The 14,523-nt window shown below is 42.7% G+C and overlaps 1 long non-coding RNA gene and 18 other non-coding genes across 19 annotated transcripts in view; all 19 read left to right on the forward strand.

Moving 5' to 3' along the window:
• Positions 1 to 14,523, forward strand: part of LOC149653534 (uncharacterized) — a 399,454-nt gene that overhangs the window by 102,754 nt on the left and 282,177 nt on the right. The gene's annotated exons all lie outside the window — the stretch shown is intronic.
• On the forward strand, positions 501 to 584 carry TRNAL-UAA (transfer RNA leucine (anticodon UAA)). The gene has a single exon. It is a non-coding gene; the product is annotated as a tRNA-Leu (tRNA).
• Positions 974 to 1,057, forward strand: TRNAL-UAA (transfer RNA leucine (anticodon UAA)). Its single transcript has one exon. It is a non-coding gene; the product is annotated as a tRNA-Leu (tRNA).
• On the forward strand, positions 1,684 to 1,767 carry TRNAL-UAA (transfer RNA leucine (anticodon UAA)). Its single transcript has one exon. It is a non-coding gene; the product is annotated as a tRNA-Leu (tRNA).
• Positions 1,920 to 2,003, forward strand: TRNAL-UAA (transfer RNA leucine (anticodon UAA)). The gene has a single exon. It is a non-coding gene; the product is annotated as a tRNA-Leu (tRNA).
• Positions 4,049 to 4,132, forward strand: TRNAL-UAA (transfer RNA leucine (anticodon UAA)). Its single transcript has one exon. It is a non-coding gene; the product is annotated as a tRNA-Leu (tRNA).
• Positions 4,759 to 4,842, forward strand: TRNAL-UAA (transfer RNA leucine (anticodon UAA)). The gene has a single exon. It is a non-coding gene; the product is annotated as a tRNA-Leu (tRNA).
• Positions 5,706 to 5,789, forward strand: TRNAL-UAA (transfer RNA leucine (anticodon UAA)). The gene has a single exon. It is a non-coding gene; the product is annotated as a tRNA-Leu (tRNA).
• TRNAL-UAA (transfer RNA leucine (anticodon UAA)) lies at positions 5,942 to 6,025 on the forward strand. The gene has a single exon. It is a non-coding gene; the product is annotated as a tRNA-Leu (tRNA).
• Positions 6,652 to 6,735, forward strand: TRNAI-UAU (transfer RNA isoleucine (anticodon UAU)). Its single transcript has one exon. It is a non-coding gene; the product is annotated as a tRNA-Ile (tRNA).
• Positions 6,888 to 6,971, forward strand: TRNAL-UAA (transfer RNA leucine (anticodon UAA)). Its single transcript has one exon. It is a non-coding gene; the product is annotated as a tRNA-Leu (tRNA).
• TRNAL-UAA (transfer RNA leucine (anticodon UAA)) lies at positions 7,835 to 7,918 on the forward strand. Its single transcript has one exon. It is a non-coding gene; the product is annotated as a tRNA-Leu (tRNA).
• TRNAL-UAA (transfer RNA leucine (anticodon UAA)) lies at positions 8,302 to 8,385 on the forward strand. Its single transcript has one exon. It is a non-coding gene; the product is annotated as a tRNA-Leu (tRNA).
• TRNAL-UAA (transfer RNA leucine (anticodon UAA)) lies at positions 8,776 to 8,859 on the forward strand. The gene has a single exon. It is a non-coding gene; the product is annotated as a tRNA-Leu (tRNA).
• TRNAL-UAA (transfer RNA leucine (anticodon UAA)) lies at positions 9,723 to 9,806 on the forward strand. The gene has a single exon. It is a non-coding gene; the product is annotated as a tRNA-Leu (tRNA).
• On the forward strand, positions 10,190 to 10,273 carry TRNAL-UAA (transfer RNA leucine (anticodon UAA)). The gene has a single exon. It is a non-coding gene; the product is annotated as a tRNA-Leu (tRNA).
• Positions 13,354 to 13,437, forward strand: TRNAL-UAA (transfer RNA leucine (anticodon UAA)). The gene has a single exon. It is a non-coding gene; the product is annotated as a tRNA-Leu (tRNA).
• Positions 14,064 to 14,147, forward strand: TRNAL-UAA (transfer RNA leucine (anticodon UAA)). Its single transcript has one exon. It is a non-coding gene; the product is annotated as a tRNA-Leu (tRNA).
• Positions 14,300 to 14,383, forward strand: TRNAL-UAA (transfer RNA leucine (anticodon UAA)). Its single transcript has one exon. It is a non-coding gene; the product is annotated as a tRNA-Leu (tRNA).

Raw genomic sequence — 14,523 nt, forward strand, 5'->3', positions numbered from 1 at the left:
ATTTTCAAGGAAAACGATAAAAAGCGGGTCAGGATGGCCGAGTGGTCCAAGGCGTCAGAATTAAGCTCTGATCCTCGTATGAGGGCCTGGGTTAGAACCCCACTTCTGACAATGAATTGTTTCAATTTAATAACATATATCTAATACTCAGGAAAGGCTTCTCTAGTATGGCAACAAGTGAGTGGTTTATTGAGCATAGAATTCCGAGAAGTTTTTCGGTGTGGTACTATAGCTTCATTTTCAAGGAAAACGTTAAAAAACGTGTCAGGATGACCGAGTGGTCTAAGGCGTCAGATTTAAGCTCTGATCCTCGTGTAAGGGCGTGGGTTCGAACCCTACTTCTGACAGCGAATTGTTTCATTTTATTAACATGGATCTCATGATCAGAAAAGGCTTCTCTACTATGGCAACAAGTGAGTGGCTTTATGGAGCATAGAATTCCGAGAGTTATTTAGGGGTGGTACTATAGCTTCATTTTCAAGGAAAACGATAAAAAGCGTGTCAGGATGGCCGAGTGGTCTAAGGCGTCAGATTTAAGCTCTGAACCTTGTATGAGGGCGTGGGTTAGAACCCCACTTCTGACAATGAATTGTTTCATTTTAATAACATATATCTAATACTCAGGAAAGGCTTCTCTAGTATGGACACAAGTGAGTGGTTTATTGAGCATAGAATTCCGAGAGGTTTTAAGGGGTGGTACTATAGCTTCATTTTCAAGGAAAACGCTTCAAAGCGTGTCAGGATGGCCGAGTGGTCTAAGGCGTCACATTTAAGGTCTGGTCCTCGTATGAGGGCGTAGGTTCGAACCCCACTTCTGACAGCGAATTGTTTCATTTTAAAAACATGGATCTCATGATCAGAAATGGCTTCTTTAGTATGGCAACAAGTGAGTGGCTTTATGGAGCATAGAATTCTGAGAGTTATTTAGGGGTGGTACTATAGCTTCATTTTCAAGGAAAACGATAAAAAGCGTGTCAGGATGGCCGAGTGGTCTAAGGCGTCAGATTTAAGCTCTGAACCTTTTATGAGGGCGTGGGTTAGAACCCCACTTCTGACAATGAATTGTTTCATTTTAATAACATATATCTAATACTCAGGAAAGGCTTCTCTAGTATGGCAACAAGTGAGTGGTTTATTGAGCATAGAATTCCGAGAGGTTTTTCGGGGTGGTACTATAGCTTCATTTTCAAGGAAAACGATAAAAAGCGTGTTAGGATGGCCGGGTGGTCTAAGGCGTCAGATTTAAGCTCTGATCCTCGTATGAGGGCGTGGGTTCGAACCCCACTTCTGACAGCGAATTGTTTCATTTTAATAACATGGATCTCATGATCAGAAAAGGCTTCTCTAGTATGGCAACAAGTGAGTGGCTTTATGGAGCATAGAATTCCGAGATTTATTTAGGGGTGGTACTATAGCTTCATTTTCAAGGAAAACGCTTCAAAGCGTGTCAGGATGGCCGAGTGGTCTAAGCCGTCAGATTTAAGCTCTGATCCTCGTATGAGGGCGTGGGTTCGAACCCCTCTTCTGACAGCGAATTGTTTCATTTTAATAACATGGATCTCATGATCAGAAAAGGCTTCTCTAGTATGGCAACAAGTGAGTGGCTTTATGGAGCATAGAATTCCGAGAGTTATTTAGGGGTGGTACTATAGCTTCATTTTCAAGGAAAACGTTAAAAAGCGTGTCAGGATGGCCGAGTGGTCTAAGGCGTCAGATTTAAGCTCTGATCCTCGTATGAGGGCGTGGGTTCGAACCCCACTTCTGACAATGAATTGTTTCATTTTAATAACAAATATCTAATACTCAGGAAAGGCTTCTCTAGTATGGCAACAAGCGAGTGCTTTATTGAGCATAGAATTCCGAGAGGTTTTAAGGGGTGGTACTATAGCTTCATTTTCAAGGAAAACGCTTTAAAGCGTGTCAGGATGGCCGAGTGGTCTAAGGCGTCAGATTTAAGTTCTGATCCTCGTATGAGGGCGTGGGTTCGAACCTCACTTCTGACAGCGAATTGTTTCATTTTAATAACATGGATCTCATGATCAGAAAAGGCTTCTCTAGTATGGCAACAAGTGAGTGGCTTCATGGAGCATAGAATTCCGAGAGTTATTTAGGGGTGGTACTATAGCTTCATTTTTAAGGAAAACGATAAAAAGCGGGTCAGGATGGCCGAGTGGACTAAGGCGTCAGGTTTAAGCTTTGAACCTCGTATGAGGGCGTGGGTTCGAATCCCTCTTCTGACAATGAATTGTTTCATTTTAATAACATATATCTAATACTCAGGAAAGGCTTCTCTAGTATGGCAACAAGTGAGTGGTTTATTGAGCATAGAATTCCGAGAGGTTTTTCGGGGTGGTACTATAGCTTCGTTTTCAAGGAAAACGATAAAAAGCGTGTCCGGATGGCCGAGTGGTCTAAGGCGTCAGAATTTAGCTCTGATCCTCGTATGAGGGCGTGGGTTCGAACCCCACTTCTGACAATGAATTGTTTCATTTTAATAACATATATCTAATACTCAGGAAAGGCTTCTCTTGTATGGACACAAGTGAGTGGTTTATTGAGCATAGAATTCCGAGAGGTTTTAAGGGGTGGTACTATAGCTTCATTTTCAAGGAAAACGCTTCAAAGCGTGTCAGGATGGCCGAGTGGTCTAAGGCGTCACATTTAAGGTCTGGTCCTCGTATGAGGGCGTGGGTTCGAACCCCACTTCTGACAGCGAATTGTTTCATTTTAATAACATGGATCTCATGATCCGAAAATACTTCTCTAGTATGGCAACAAGTGAGTGGCTTTATGGAGCATAGAATTCCGAGATTTATTTAGGGGTGGTACAATAGCTTCATTTTCAAGGAAAACGCTTCAAAGCGTGTCAGGATGGCCGAGTGGTCTAAGCCGTCAGATTTAAGCTCTGATCCTCGTATGAGGGCGTGGGTTCGAACCCCTCTTCTGACAGCGAATTGTTTCATTTTAATAACATGGATCTCATGATCAGAAACGGCTTCTCTAGTATGGCAACAAGTGAGTGGCTTTATGGAGCATAGAATTCTGAGAGTTATAAAGGGGTGGTACTTTAGCTTCATTTTCAAGGAAAACGATAAAAAGCGTGTCAGGATGGCCGAGTGGACTAAGGCGTCAGGTTTAAGCTTTGAACCTCGTATGAGGGCGTGGGTTCGAATCCCTCTTCTGACAATGAATTGTTTCATTTTAATAACATATATCTAATACTCAGGAAAGGCTTCTCTAGTATGGCAACAAGTGAGTGGTTTATTGAGCATAGAATTCCGAGAGGTTTTTCGGGGTGGTACTATAGCTTCGTTTTCAAGGAAAACGATAAAAAGCGTGTCCGGATGGCCGAGTGGTCTAAGGCGTCAGAATTTAGCTCTGATCCTCGTATGAGGGCGTGGGTTCGAACCCCACTTCTGACAATGAATTGTTTCATTTTAATAACATATATCTAATACTCAGGAAAGGCTTCTCTAGTATGGACACAAGTGAGTGGTTTATTGAGCATAGAATTCCGAGAGGTTTTAAGGGGTGGTACTATAGCTTCATTTTCAAGGAAAACGATAAAAAGCGTGTTAGGATGGCCGGGTGGTCTAAGGCGTCAGATTTAAGCTCTGATCCTCGTATGAGGGCGTGGGTTCGAACCCCACTTCTGACAGCGAATTGTTTCATTTTAATAACATGGATCTCATGATCCGAAAATACTTCTCTAGTATGGCAACAAGTGAGTGGCTTTATGGAGCATAGAATTCCGAGATTTATTTAGGGGTGGTACAATAGCTTCATTTTCAAGGAAAACGCTTCAAAGCGTGTCAGGATGGCCGAGTGGTCTAAGCCGTCAGATTTAAGCTCTGATCCTCGTATGAGGGCGTGGGTTCGAACCCCTCTTCTGACAGCGAATTGTTTCATTTTAATAACATGGATCTCATGATCAGAAAAGGCTTCTCTAGTATGGCAACAAGTGAGTGGCTTTATGGAGCATAGAATTCCGAGAGTTATTTAGGGGTGGTACTATAGCTTCATTTTCAAGGAAAACGTTAAAAAGCGTGTCAGGATGGCCGAGTGGTCTAAGGCGTCAGATTTAAGCTCTGATCCTCGTATGAGGGCGTGGGTTCGAACCCCTCTTCTGACAGCGAATTGTTTCATTTTAATAACATGGATCTCATGATCAGAAAAGGCTTCTCTAGTATGGCAACAAGTGAGTGGCTTCATGGAGCATAGAATTCCGAGAGTTATTTAGGGGTGGTACTATAGCTTCATTTTCAAGGAAAACGATAAAAAGCGGGTCAGGATGGCCGAGTGGTCCAAGGCGTCAGAATTAAGCTCTGATCCTCGTATGAGGGCCTGGGTTAGAACCCCACTTCTGACAATGAATTGTTTCAATTTAATAACATATATCTAATACTCAGGAAAGGCTTCTCTAGTATGGCAACAAGTGAGTGGTTTATTGAGCATAGAATTCCGAGAAGTTTTTCGGTGTGGTACTATAGCTTCATTTTCAAGGAAAACGATAAAAAACGTGTCAGGATGGCCGGGTGGTCTAAGGCGTCAGATTTAAGCTCTGATCCTCGTATGAGGGCGTGGGTTCGAACCCCTCTTCTGACAGCGAATTGTTTCATTTTAATAACATGGATCTCATGATCAGAAAAGGCTTCTCTAGTATGGCAACAAGTGAGTGGCTTTATGGAGCATAGAATTCCGAGAGTTATTTAGGGGTGGTACTATAGCTTCATTTTCAAGGAAAACGTTAAAAAGCGTGTCAGGATGGCCGAGTGGTCTAAGGCGTCAGATTTAAGCTCTGATCCTCGTATGAGGGCGTGGGTTCGAACCCCTCTTCTGACAGCGAATTGTTTCATTTTAATAACATGGATCTCATGATCAGAAAAGGCTTCTCTAGTATGGCAACAAGTGAGTGGCTTCATGGAGCATAGAATTCCGAGAGTTATTTAGGGGTGGTACTATAGCTTCATTTTCAAGGAAAACGATAAAAAGCGGGTCAGGATGGCCGAGTGGTCCAAGGCGTCAGAATTAAGCTCTGATCCTCGTATGAGGGCCTGGGTTAGAACCCCACTTCTGACAATGAATTGTTTCAATTTAATAACATATATCTAATACTCAGGAAAGGCTTCTCTAGTATGGCAACAAGTGAGTGGTTTATTGAGCATAGAATTCCGAGAAGTTTTTCGGTGTGGTACTATAGCTTCATTTTCAAGGAAAACTATAAAAAACGTGTCAGGACGGCCGGGTGGTCTAAGGCGTCAGATTTAAGCTCTGATCCTCGTATGAGGGCGTGGGTTCGAACCCCACTTCTGACAGCGAATTGTTTCATTTTAATAACATGGATCTCATGATCAGAAAAGGCTTCTCTAGTATGGCAACAAGTGAGTGGCTTTATGGAGCATAGAATTCCGAGATTTATTTAGGGGTGGTACTATAGCTTCATTTTCAAGGAAAACGCTTCAAAGCGTGTCAGGATGGCCGAGTGGTCTAAGCCGTCAGATTTAAGCTCTGATCCTCGTATGAGGGCGTGGGTTCGAACCCCTCTTCTGACAGCGAATTGTTTCATTTTAATAACATGGATCTCATGATCAGAAAAGGCTTCTCTAGTATGGCAACAAGTGAGTGGCTTTATGGAGCATAGAATTCCGAGAGTTATTTAGGGGTGGTACTATAGCTTCATTTTCAAGGAAAACGTTAAAAAGCGTGTCAGGATGGCCGAGTGGTCTAAGGCGTCAGATTTAAGCTCTGATCCTCGTATGAGGGCGTGGGTTCGAACCCCACTTCTGACAATGAATTGTTTCATTTTAATAACAAATATCTAATACTCAGGAAAGGCTTCTCTAGTATGGCAACAAGCGAGTGCTTTATTGAGCATAGAATTCCGAGAGGTTTTAAGTGGTGGTACTATAGCTTCATTTTCAAGGAAAACGCTTTAAAGCGTGTCAGGATGGCCGAGTGGTCTAAGGCGTCAGATTTAAGTTCTGATCCTCGTATGAGGGCGTGGGTTCGAACCTCACTTCTGACAGCGAATTGTTTCATTTTAATAACATGGATCTCATGATCAGAAAAGGCTTCTCTAGTATGGCAACAAGTGAGTGGCTTCATGGAGCATAGAATTCCGAGAGTTATTTAGGGGTGGTACTATAGCTTCATTTTTAAGGAAAACGATAAAAAGCGGGTCAGGATGGCCGAGTGGTCCAAGGCGTCAGAATTAAGCTCTGATCCTCGTATGAGGGCCTGGGTTAGAACCCCACTTCTGACAATGAATTGTTTCAATTTAATAACATATATCTAATACTCAGGAAAGGCTTCTCTAGTATGGCAACAAGTGAGTGGTTTATTGAGCATAGAATTCCGAGAAGTTTTTCGGTGTGGTACTATAGCTTCATTTTCAAGGAAAACGATAAAAAACGTGTCAGGATGGCCGAGTGGTCTAAGGCGTCAGATTTAAGCTCTGATCCTCGTGTAAGGGCGTGGGTTCGAACCCTACTTCTGACAGCGAATTGTTTCATTTTATTAACATGGATCTCATGATCAGAAAAGGCTTCTCTACTATGGCAACAAGTGAGTGGCTTTATGGAGCATAGAATTCCGAGAGTTATTTAGGGGTGGTACTATAGCTTCATTTTCAAGGAAAACGTTAAAAAGCGTGTCAGGATGGCCGAGTGGTCTAAGGCGTCAGATTTATGCTCTGATCCTCGTATGTGGGCGTGGGTTCGAACCCCACTTCTGACAATGAATTGTTTCATTTTAATAACATATATCTAATACTCAGGAAAGGCTTCTCTAGTATGGCAACAAGTGATTGCTTTATTGAGCATAGAATTCCGAGAGGTTTTAAGGGGTGGTACTATAGCTTCATTTTCAAGGAAAACGCTTTAAAGCGTGTCAGGATGGCCGAGTGGTCTAAGGCGTCAGATTTAAGTTCTGATACTCGTATGAGGGCGTGGGTTCGAACCCCACTTTTGACAGCGAATTGCTTCATTTTAATAACATGGATCTTATGATCAGAAAAGGCTTCTCTAGTATGGCAACAAGTGAGTGGCTTCATGGAGCATAGAATTCCGAGAGTTATTTAGGGGTGGTACTATAGCTTCATTTTCAAGGAAAACGATAATAAGCGGGTCGGGATGGCCGAGTGGTCCAAGGCGTCAGATTTAAGCTCTCATCCTCGTATGAGGGCGTGGGTTAGAACCCCACTTCTGACAGCGAATAGTTTGATTTTAATAACATGGATCTCATGATCAGAAAAGGCTTCTTTAGTATGGCAACAAGTGAGTGGCTTCATGGAGCATAGAATTCCGAGAGTTATTTAGGGGTGGTACTATAGCTTCATTTTCAAGGAAAACGATAAAAAGCAGGTCAGGATGGCCGAGTGGTCCAAGGCGTCAGATTTTAGCTCTGATCCTCGTATGAGGGCGTGGGTTAGAACCCCACTTCTGACAATGAATTGTTTCATTTTAATAACATATATCTAACACTCAGGAAAGGCTTCTCTAGTATGGCAACAAGTGAGTGGTTTATTGAGCATAGAATTCCGAGAGGTTTTTCGGGGTGGTACTATAGCTTCGATTTCAAGGAAAACGATAAAAAGCGTGTCAGGAAGGCCGAGTGGTCTAACGCGTCAGATTTAAGCTCTGATCCTCTTAGGAGGGCGTGGGTTCGAACCCGACTTCTGACAGCGAATTGTTTCATTTTAATAACATGGATCTCATGATCAGAAAAGGCTTCTCTGATATGACAACAAGAGAGTGGCTTTATGGAGCATAGAATTCCGAGAGTTATTTTGGGGTGGTACTATAGCTTCATTTTCTAGGAAAACGTTTAACAGCGTGTCAGGATGGCCGAGTGGTCTAAGGCGTCAGATTTAAGCTCTGATCCTCGTATGAGGGCGTGGGTTCGAACCCCACTTCTGACAATGAATTGTTTCATTTTAATAACATATATCTAATACCCAGGAAAGGCTTCTCTAGTATGGCAACAAGTGAGTGGTTTATTGAGCATAGAATTCCGAGAGGTTTTAAGGGGTGGTACTATAGCTTCATTTCAAGGAAAACGCTTCAAAGCGTGTCAGGATGTCCGAGTGGTCTAAGGCGTCAGATTTAAGTTCTGATCCTCGTATGAGGGCGTGGGTTGGAACCCCACTTCTGACAACGATTTACTTTACTAACATGTATCCCATGCTCACGAAAGGCTTCTCTAATATGACAACAAGTGAGTGGCTTTATGGAGCATAGAATTGCGAGAGTTATTTTGGGGTGGTACTATAGCTTCATTTTCTAGGAAAACGTTTAACAGCGTGTCAGGATGGCCGAGTGGTCTAAGGCGTCAGATTTAAGCTCTGATCCTCGTATGAGGGCGTGGGCTCGAACCCCACTTCTGACAACGATTTGTTTTACTTTACTAACATGTATCCCATGCTCACGAAAGGCTTCTCTGATATGACAACAAGTGAGTGGCTTTATGGAGCATAGAATTCCGAGAGTTATTTAGGGGTGGTACTATAGCTTCATTTTCTACGAAAACGTTTAACAGCGTGTCAGGATGGCCGAGTGGTCTAAGGCGTCAGATTTAAGTTCTGATCCTCGTATAAGGGCGTGGGTTCGAACCCTACTTCTGACAGTGAATTGTTTAATTTTAATAACATGGATCTCATGATCAGAAAAGGCTTCTCTAGTATGGCAACAAGTGAGTGGCTTTATGGAGCATAGAATTCCGAGAGTTATTTAGGGGTGGTACTATAGCTTCATTTTCTACGAAAACGTTTAACAGCGTGTCAGGATGGCCGAGTGGTCTAAGGCGTCAGATTTAAGTTCTGATACTCGTATGAGGGCGTGGGTTCGAACCCCACTTTTGACAGCGAATTGCTTCATTTTAATAACATGGATCTCATGATCAGAAAAGGCTTCTCTAGTATGGCAACAAGTGAGTGGCTTCATGGAGCATAGAATTCCGAGAGTTATTTAGGGGTGGTACTATAGCTTCATTTTCAAGGAAAACGATAATAAGCGGGTCGGGATGGCCGAGTGGTCCAAGGCGTCAGATTTAAGCTCTCATCCTCGTATGAGGGCGTGGGCTAGAACCCCACTTCTGACAGCGAATAGTTTGATTTTAATAACATGGATCTCATGATCAGAAAAGGCTTCTTTAGTATGGCAACAAGTGAGTGGCTTCATGGAGCATAGAATTCCGAGAGTTATTTAGGGGTGGTACTATAGCTTCATTTTCAAGGAAAACGATAAAAAGCAGGTCAGGATGGCCGAGTGGTCCAAGGCGTCAGATTTTAGCTCTGATCCTCGTATGAGGGCGTGGGTTAGAACCCCACTTCTGACAATGAATTGTTTCATTTTAATAACATATATCTAACACTCAGGAAAGGCTTCTCTAGTATGGCAACAAGTGAGTGGTTTATTGAGCATAGAATTCCGAGAGGTTTTTCGGGGTGGTACTATAGCTTCGATTTCAAGGAAAACGATAAAAAGCGTGTCAGGAAGGCCGAGTGGTCTAACGCGTCAGATTTAAGCTCTGATCCTCTTAGGAGGGCGTGGGTTCGAACCCGACTTCTGACAGCGAATTGTTTCATTTTAATAACATGGATCTCATGATCAGAAAAGGCTTCTCTGATATGACAACAAGAGAGTGGCTTTATGGAGCATAGAATTCCGAGAGTTATTTTGGGGTGGTACTATAGCTTCATTTTCTAGGAAAACGTTTAACAGCGTGTCAGGATGGCCGAGTGGTCTAAGGCGTCAGATTTAAGCTCTGATCCTCGTATGAGGGCGTGGGTTCGAACCCCACTTCTGACAATGAATTGTTTCATTTTAATAACATATATCTAATACCCAGGAAAGGCTTCTCTAGTATGGCAACAAGTGAGTGGTTTATTGAGCATAGAATTCCGAGAGGTTTTAAGGGGTGGTACTATAGCTTCATTTCAAGGAAAACGCTTCAAAGCGTGTCAGGATGTCCGAGTGGTCTAAGGCGTCAGATTTAAGTTCTGATCCTCGTATGAGGGCGTGGGTTGGAACCCCACTTCTGACAACGATTTACTTTACTAACATGTATCCCATGCTCACGAAAGGCTTCTCTAATATGACAACAAGTGAGTGGCTTTATGGAGCATAGAATTGCGAGAGTTATTTTGGGGTGGTACTATAGCTTCATTTTCTAGGAAAACGTTTAACAGCGTGTCAGGATGGCCGAGTGGTCTAAGGCGTCAGATTTAAGCTCTGATCCTCGTATGAGGGCGTGGGCTCGAACCCCACTTCTGACAACGATTTGTTTTTACCTCTCCGTGTGACGTAGTCCAGGAGAGGTTCTGTAACGGCCGTGTCTGTCTGTCTGTGTGTGTGTCTGTCTGTCCGTTGTTACACCCACGTGACCGCGTTCGCAGTTTGCGTATCGGAGCAAACGTGTTCGCCATTTCCGAACTGCTTTCACGGTCACGGAAATGGCTCCTCTACTTGAGTTCTCACACCACCATCTTCTGATCTTTGTCCATCCCACATGAACACCAGTCTGGTACTTATCTGGCTTCCAACACCATCATCTTCTGTTCTTTGTCAATCCCACATTGACACCAGTCTGCACTTACACTGGCTTCTAACACCACCATCCACTGGTCTGCCGTCTATTCCACATAGACACCAATCTGTATCATTGGCTTCTACTCCATTATCATCGTTTGGTTTTAGGATCTACGCGGCGATCAGCTAGGGTTACGAGAAACGTCTAGCCTCCCTAAGGTGGGATCGCCACCAAAGGTTTTCGCAATTGCGCTTTTTCCTTACTATTATAATGGAATCGAATCGTATATATACCCCAAAATTTGAAGAAAGCGGGCAAGAGGGGTACCATTCACTTTAAACGTCAATATTAGCAAAGTTTGAGATGATAATAGGTATAACTTTATTTTAAACGATTTAACTATTATTAATGTTAATTATTGAAGATTAAAATAATTAAAAATAATTATATTTATTTAAATATTAAAGATAAACCTCTCGTACAAAGAGAGATTATCACTGCCTCCTGTATCAACCAAGGCCCGTGCATGCGATATATTTCCTTCATTGCCTCCTGTATCAACCAAGGCCCGTGCATGCGATATATTTCCTTCATTGCCTCTTATATCTACCAAGGCCCGTGCATGCGATATATTTCCTTCATTGCCTCCTGTATCTATCAAGGCCCGTGCATTGTGATATATTTCATTCATTGCCTCCTATATATATAAAGGATGAGGGAAAAAGTGTTTTCATTGGATAATTTTGTTTATATAATCTTCTCGACACGGAGAGGTAATATTTTGGTTTTCCCAACTTGTACTTTACTAACATGTATCCCATGCTCACGAAAGGCTTCTCTGATATGACAACAAGTGAGTGGCTTTATGGAGCATAGAATTCCGAGAGTTATTTAGGGGTGGTACTATAGCTTCATTTTCTACGAAAACGTTTAACAGCGTGTCAGGATGGCCGAGTGGTCTAAGGCGTCAGATTTAAGTTCTGATCCTCGTATAAGGGCGTGGGTTCGAACCCTACTTCTGACAGTGAATTGTTTAATTTTAATAACATGGATCTCATGATCAGAAAAGGCTTCTCTAGTATGGCAACAAGTGAGTGGCTTCATGGAGCATAGAGTTCCGAGAGTTATTTAGGGGTGGTACTATAGCTTCATTTTCAAGGAAAACGCTTAGAGCGTGTCAGGATGGCCAAGTGGTCTAAGGCGTCAGATTTAAGCTCTGATCCTCGTATAAGGGCGTGGGTTCGAACCCTACTTCTGACAGTGAATTGTTTCATTTTAATAACATGGATCTCATGATCAGAAAAGGCTTCTCTAGTATGGCAACAAGTGAGTGGCTTCATGGAGCATAGAGTTCCGAGAGTTATTTAGGGGTGGTACTATAGCTTCATTTTCAAGGAAAACGATAAAAAGCGGGTCAGGATGGCCGAGTGGTCCAAGGCGTCAGATTTAAGCTCTGATCCTCGTATAACGGCGTGGGTTCGAACCCTACTTCTGACAGTGAATTGTTTCATTTTAATAACATGTATCCCATGCTCACAAAAGGCTTCTCTAATATGACAACAAGTGAGTGACTTTATGGAGCATAGAATTCCGAGAGTTATTTAGGGGTGGTACTATATTTTCAAGGAAAGCGCTTCAAAGCGTGTCCGGATGGCCGAGTAGTCTAAGGCGTCAGAATTTAGCTCTGATCCTCGTATGAGGGCGTGGGTTCGAACCCCACTTCTGACAATGAATTGTTTCATTTTAATAACATATATCTAATACTCAGGAAAGGCTTCTCTAGTATGGACACAAGTGAGTGGTTTATTGAGCATAGAATTACGAGAGGTTTTAAGGGGTGGTACTATAGCTTCATTTTCAAGGAAAACGCTTCAAAGCGTGTCAGAATGGCCGAGTGGTCTAAGGCGTCACATTTAAGTTCTGATCCTCGTATGAGGGCGTAGGTTCGAACCCCACTTCTGACAGCGAATTGTTTCATTTTAATAACATGGATCTCATGATCAGAAACGGCTTCTCTAGTATGGCAACAAGTGAGTGGCTTTATGGAGCATAGAATTCTGAGAGTTATAAAGGGGTGGTTCTATAGCTTCATTTTCAAGGAAAACGATAAAAAGCGTGTCAGGATGGCCGAGTGGACTAAGGCGTCAGGTTTAAGCTTTGAACCTCGTATGAGGGCGTGGGTTCGAATCCCTCTTCTGACAATGAATTGTTTCATTTTAATAACATATATCTAATACTCAGGAAAGGCTTCTCTAGTATGGCAACAAGTGAGTGGTTTATTGAGCATAGAATTCCGAGAGGTTTTTCGGGGTGGTACTATAGCTTCGTTTTCAAGGAAAACGATAAAAAGCGTGTCCGGATGGCCGAGTGGTCTAAGGCGTCAGAATTTAGCTCTGATCCTCGTATGAGGGCGTGGGTTCGAACCCCACTTCTGACAATGAATTGTTTCATTTTAATAACATATATCTAATACTCAGGAAAGGCTTCTCTAGTATGGACACAAGTGAGTGGTTTATTGAGCATAGAATTCCGAGAGGTTTTAAGGGGTGGTACTATAGCTTCATTTTCAAGGAAAACGCTTCAAAGCGTGTCAGGATGGCCGAGTGGTCTAAGGCGTCACATTTAAGGTCTGGTCCTCGTATGAGGGCGTAGGTTCGAACCCCACTTCTGACAGCGAATTGTTTCATTTTAAAAACATGGATCTCATGATCAGAAAAGGCTTCTTTAGTATGGCAACAAGTGAGTGGCTTTATGGAGCATAGAATTCTGAGAGTTATTTAGGGGTGGTACTATAGCTTCATTTTCAAGGAAAACGATAAAAAGCGTGTCAGGATGGCCGAGTGGTCTAAGGCGTCAGATTTAAGCTCTGAACCTTGTATGAGGGCGTGGGTTAGAACCCCACTTCTGACAATGAATTGTTTCATTTTAATAACATATATCTAATTCTCAGGAAAGGCTTCTCTAGTATGGACACAAGTGAGTGGTTTATTGAGCATAGGATTCCTAGAGGTTTTAAGGGGTGGTACTATAGCTTCATTTTCAAGGAAAACGCTTCAAAGCGTGTCAGGATGGCCGAGTGGTCTAAGGCGTCACATTTAAGGTCTGGTCCTCGTATGAGGGCGTAGGTTCGAACCCCACTTCTGACAGCGAATTGTTTCATTTCAAAAACATGGATCTCATGATCAGAAAAGGCTTCTTTAGTATGGCAACAAGTGAGTGGCTTTATGGAGCATAGAATTCTGAGAGTTATTTAGGGGTGGTACTATAGCTTCATTTTCAAGGAAAACGTTAAAAAGCGTGTCAGGATGGCCGAGTGGTCCAAGCCGTCAGATTTAAGCTCTGATCCTCGTATGAGGGCGTGGGTTCGAACCCCTCTTCTGACAGCGAATTGTTTCATTTTAATAACATGGATCTCATGATCAGAAAAGGCTTCTCTAGTATGGCAACAAGTGAGTGGCTTTATGGAGCATAGAATTCCGAGAGTTATTTAGGGGTGGTACTATAGCTTCATTTTCAAGGAAAACGTTAAAAAGCGTGTCAGGATGGCCGAGTGGTCTAAGGCGTCAGATTTAAGCTCTGATCCTCGTATGAGGGCGTGGGTTCGAACCCCACTTCTGACAATGAATTGTTTCATTTTAATAACAAATATCTAATACTCAGGAAAGGCTTCTCTAGTATGGCAACAAGCGAGTGCTTTATTGAGCATAGAATTCCGAGAGGTTTTAAGGGGTGGTACTATAGCTTCATTTTCAAGGAAAACGCTTTAAAGCGTGTCAGGATGGCCGAGTGGTCTAAGGCGTCAGATTTAAGTTCTGATCCTCGTATGAGGGCGTGGGTTCGAACCTCACTTCTGACAGCGAATTGTTTCATTTTAATAACATGGATCTCATGATCAGAAAAGGCTTCTCTAGTATGGCAACAAGTGAGTGGCTTCATGGAGCATAGAATTCCGAGAGTTATTTAGGGGTGGTACTATAGCTTCATTTTTAAGGAAAA

Source organism: Phalangium opilio, unplaced genomic scaffold (genome assembly GCF_054372755.1).
Source record: "Phalangium opilio isolate 3A_F unplaced genomic scaffold, DU_Popi_V2 ptg000082l_1, whole genome shotgun sequence".
In the NCBI taxonomy this organism is placed as follows: Eukaryota; Metazoa; Arthropoda; class Arachnida; order Opiliones; family Phalangiidae; genus Phalangium; species Phalangium opilio.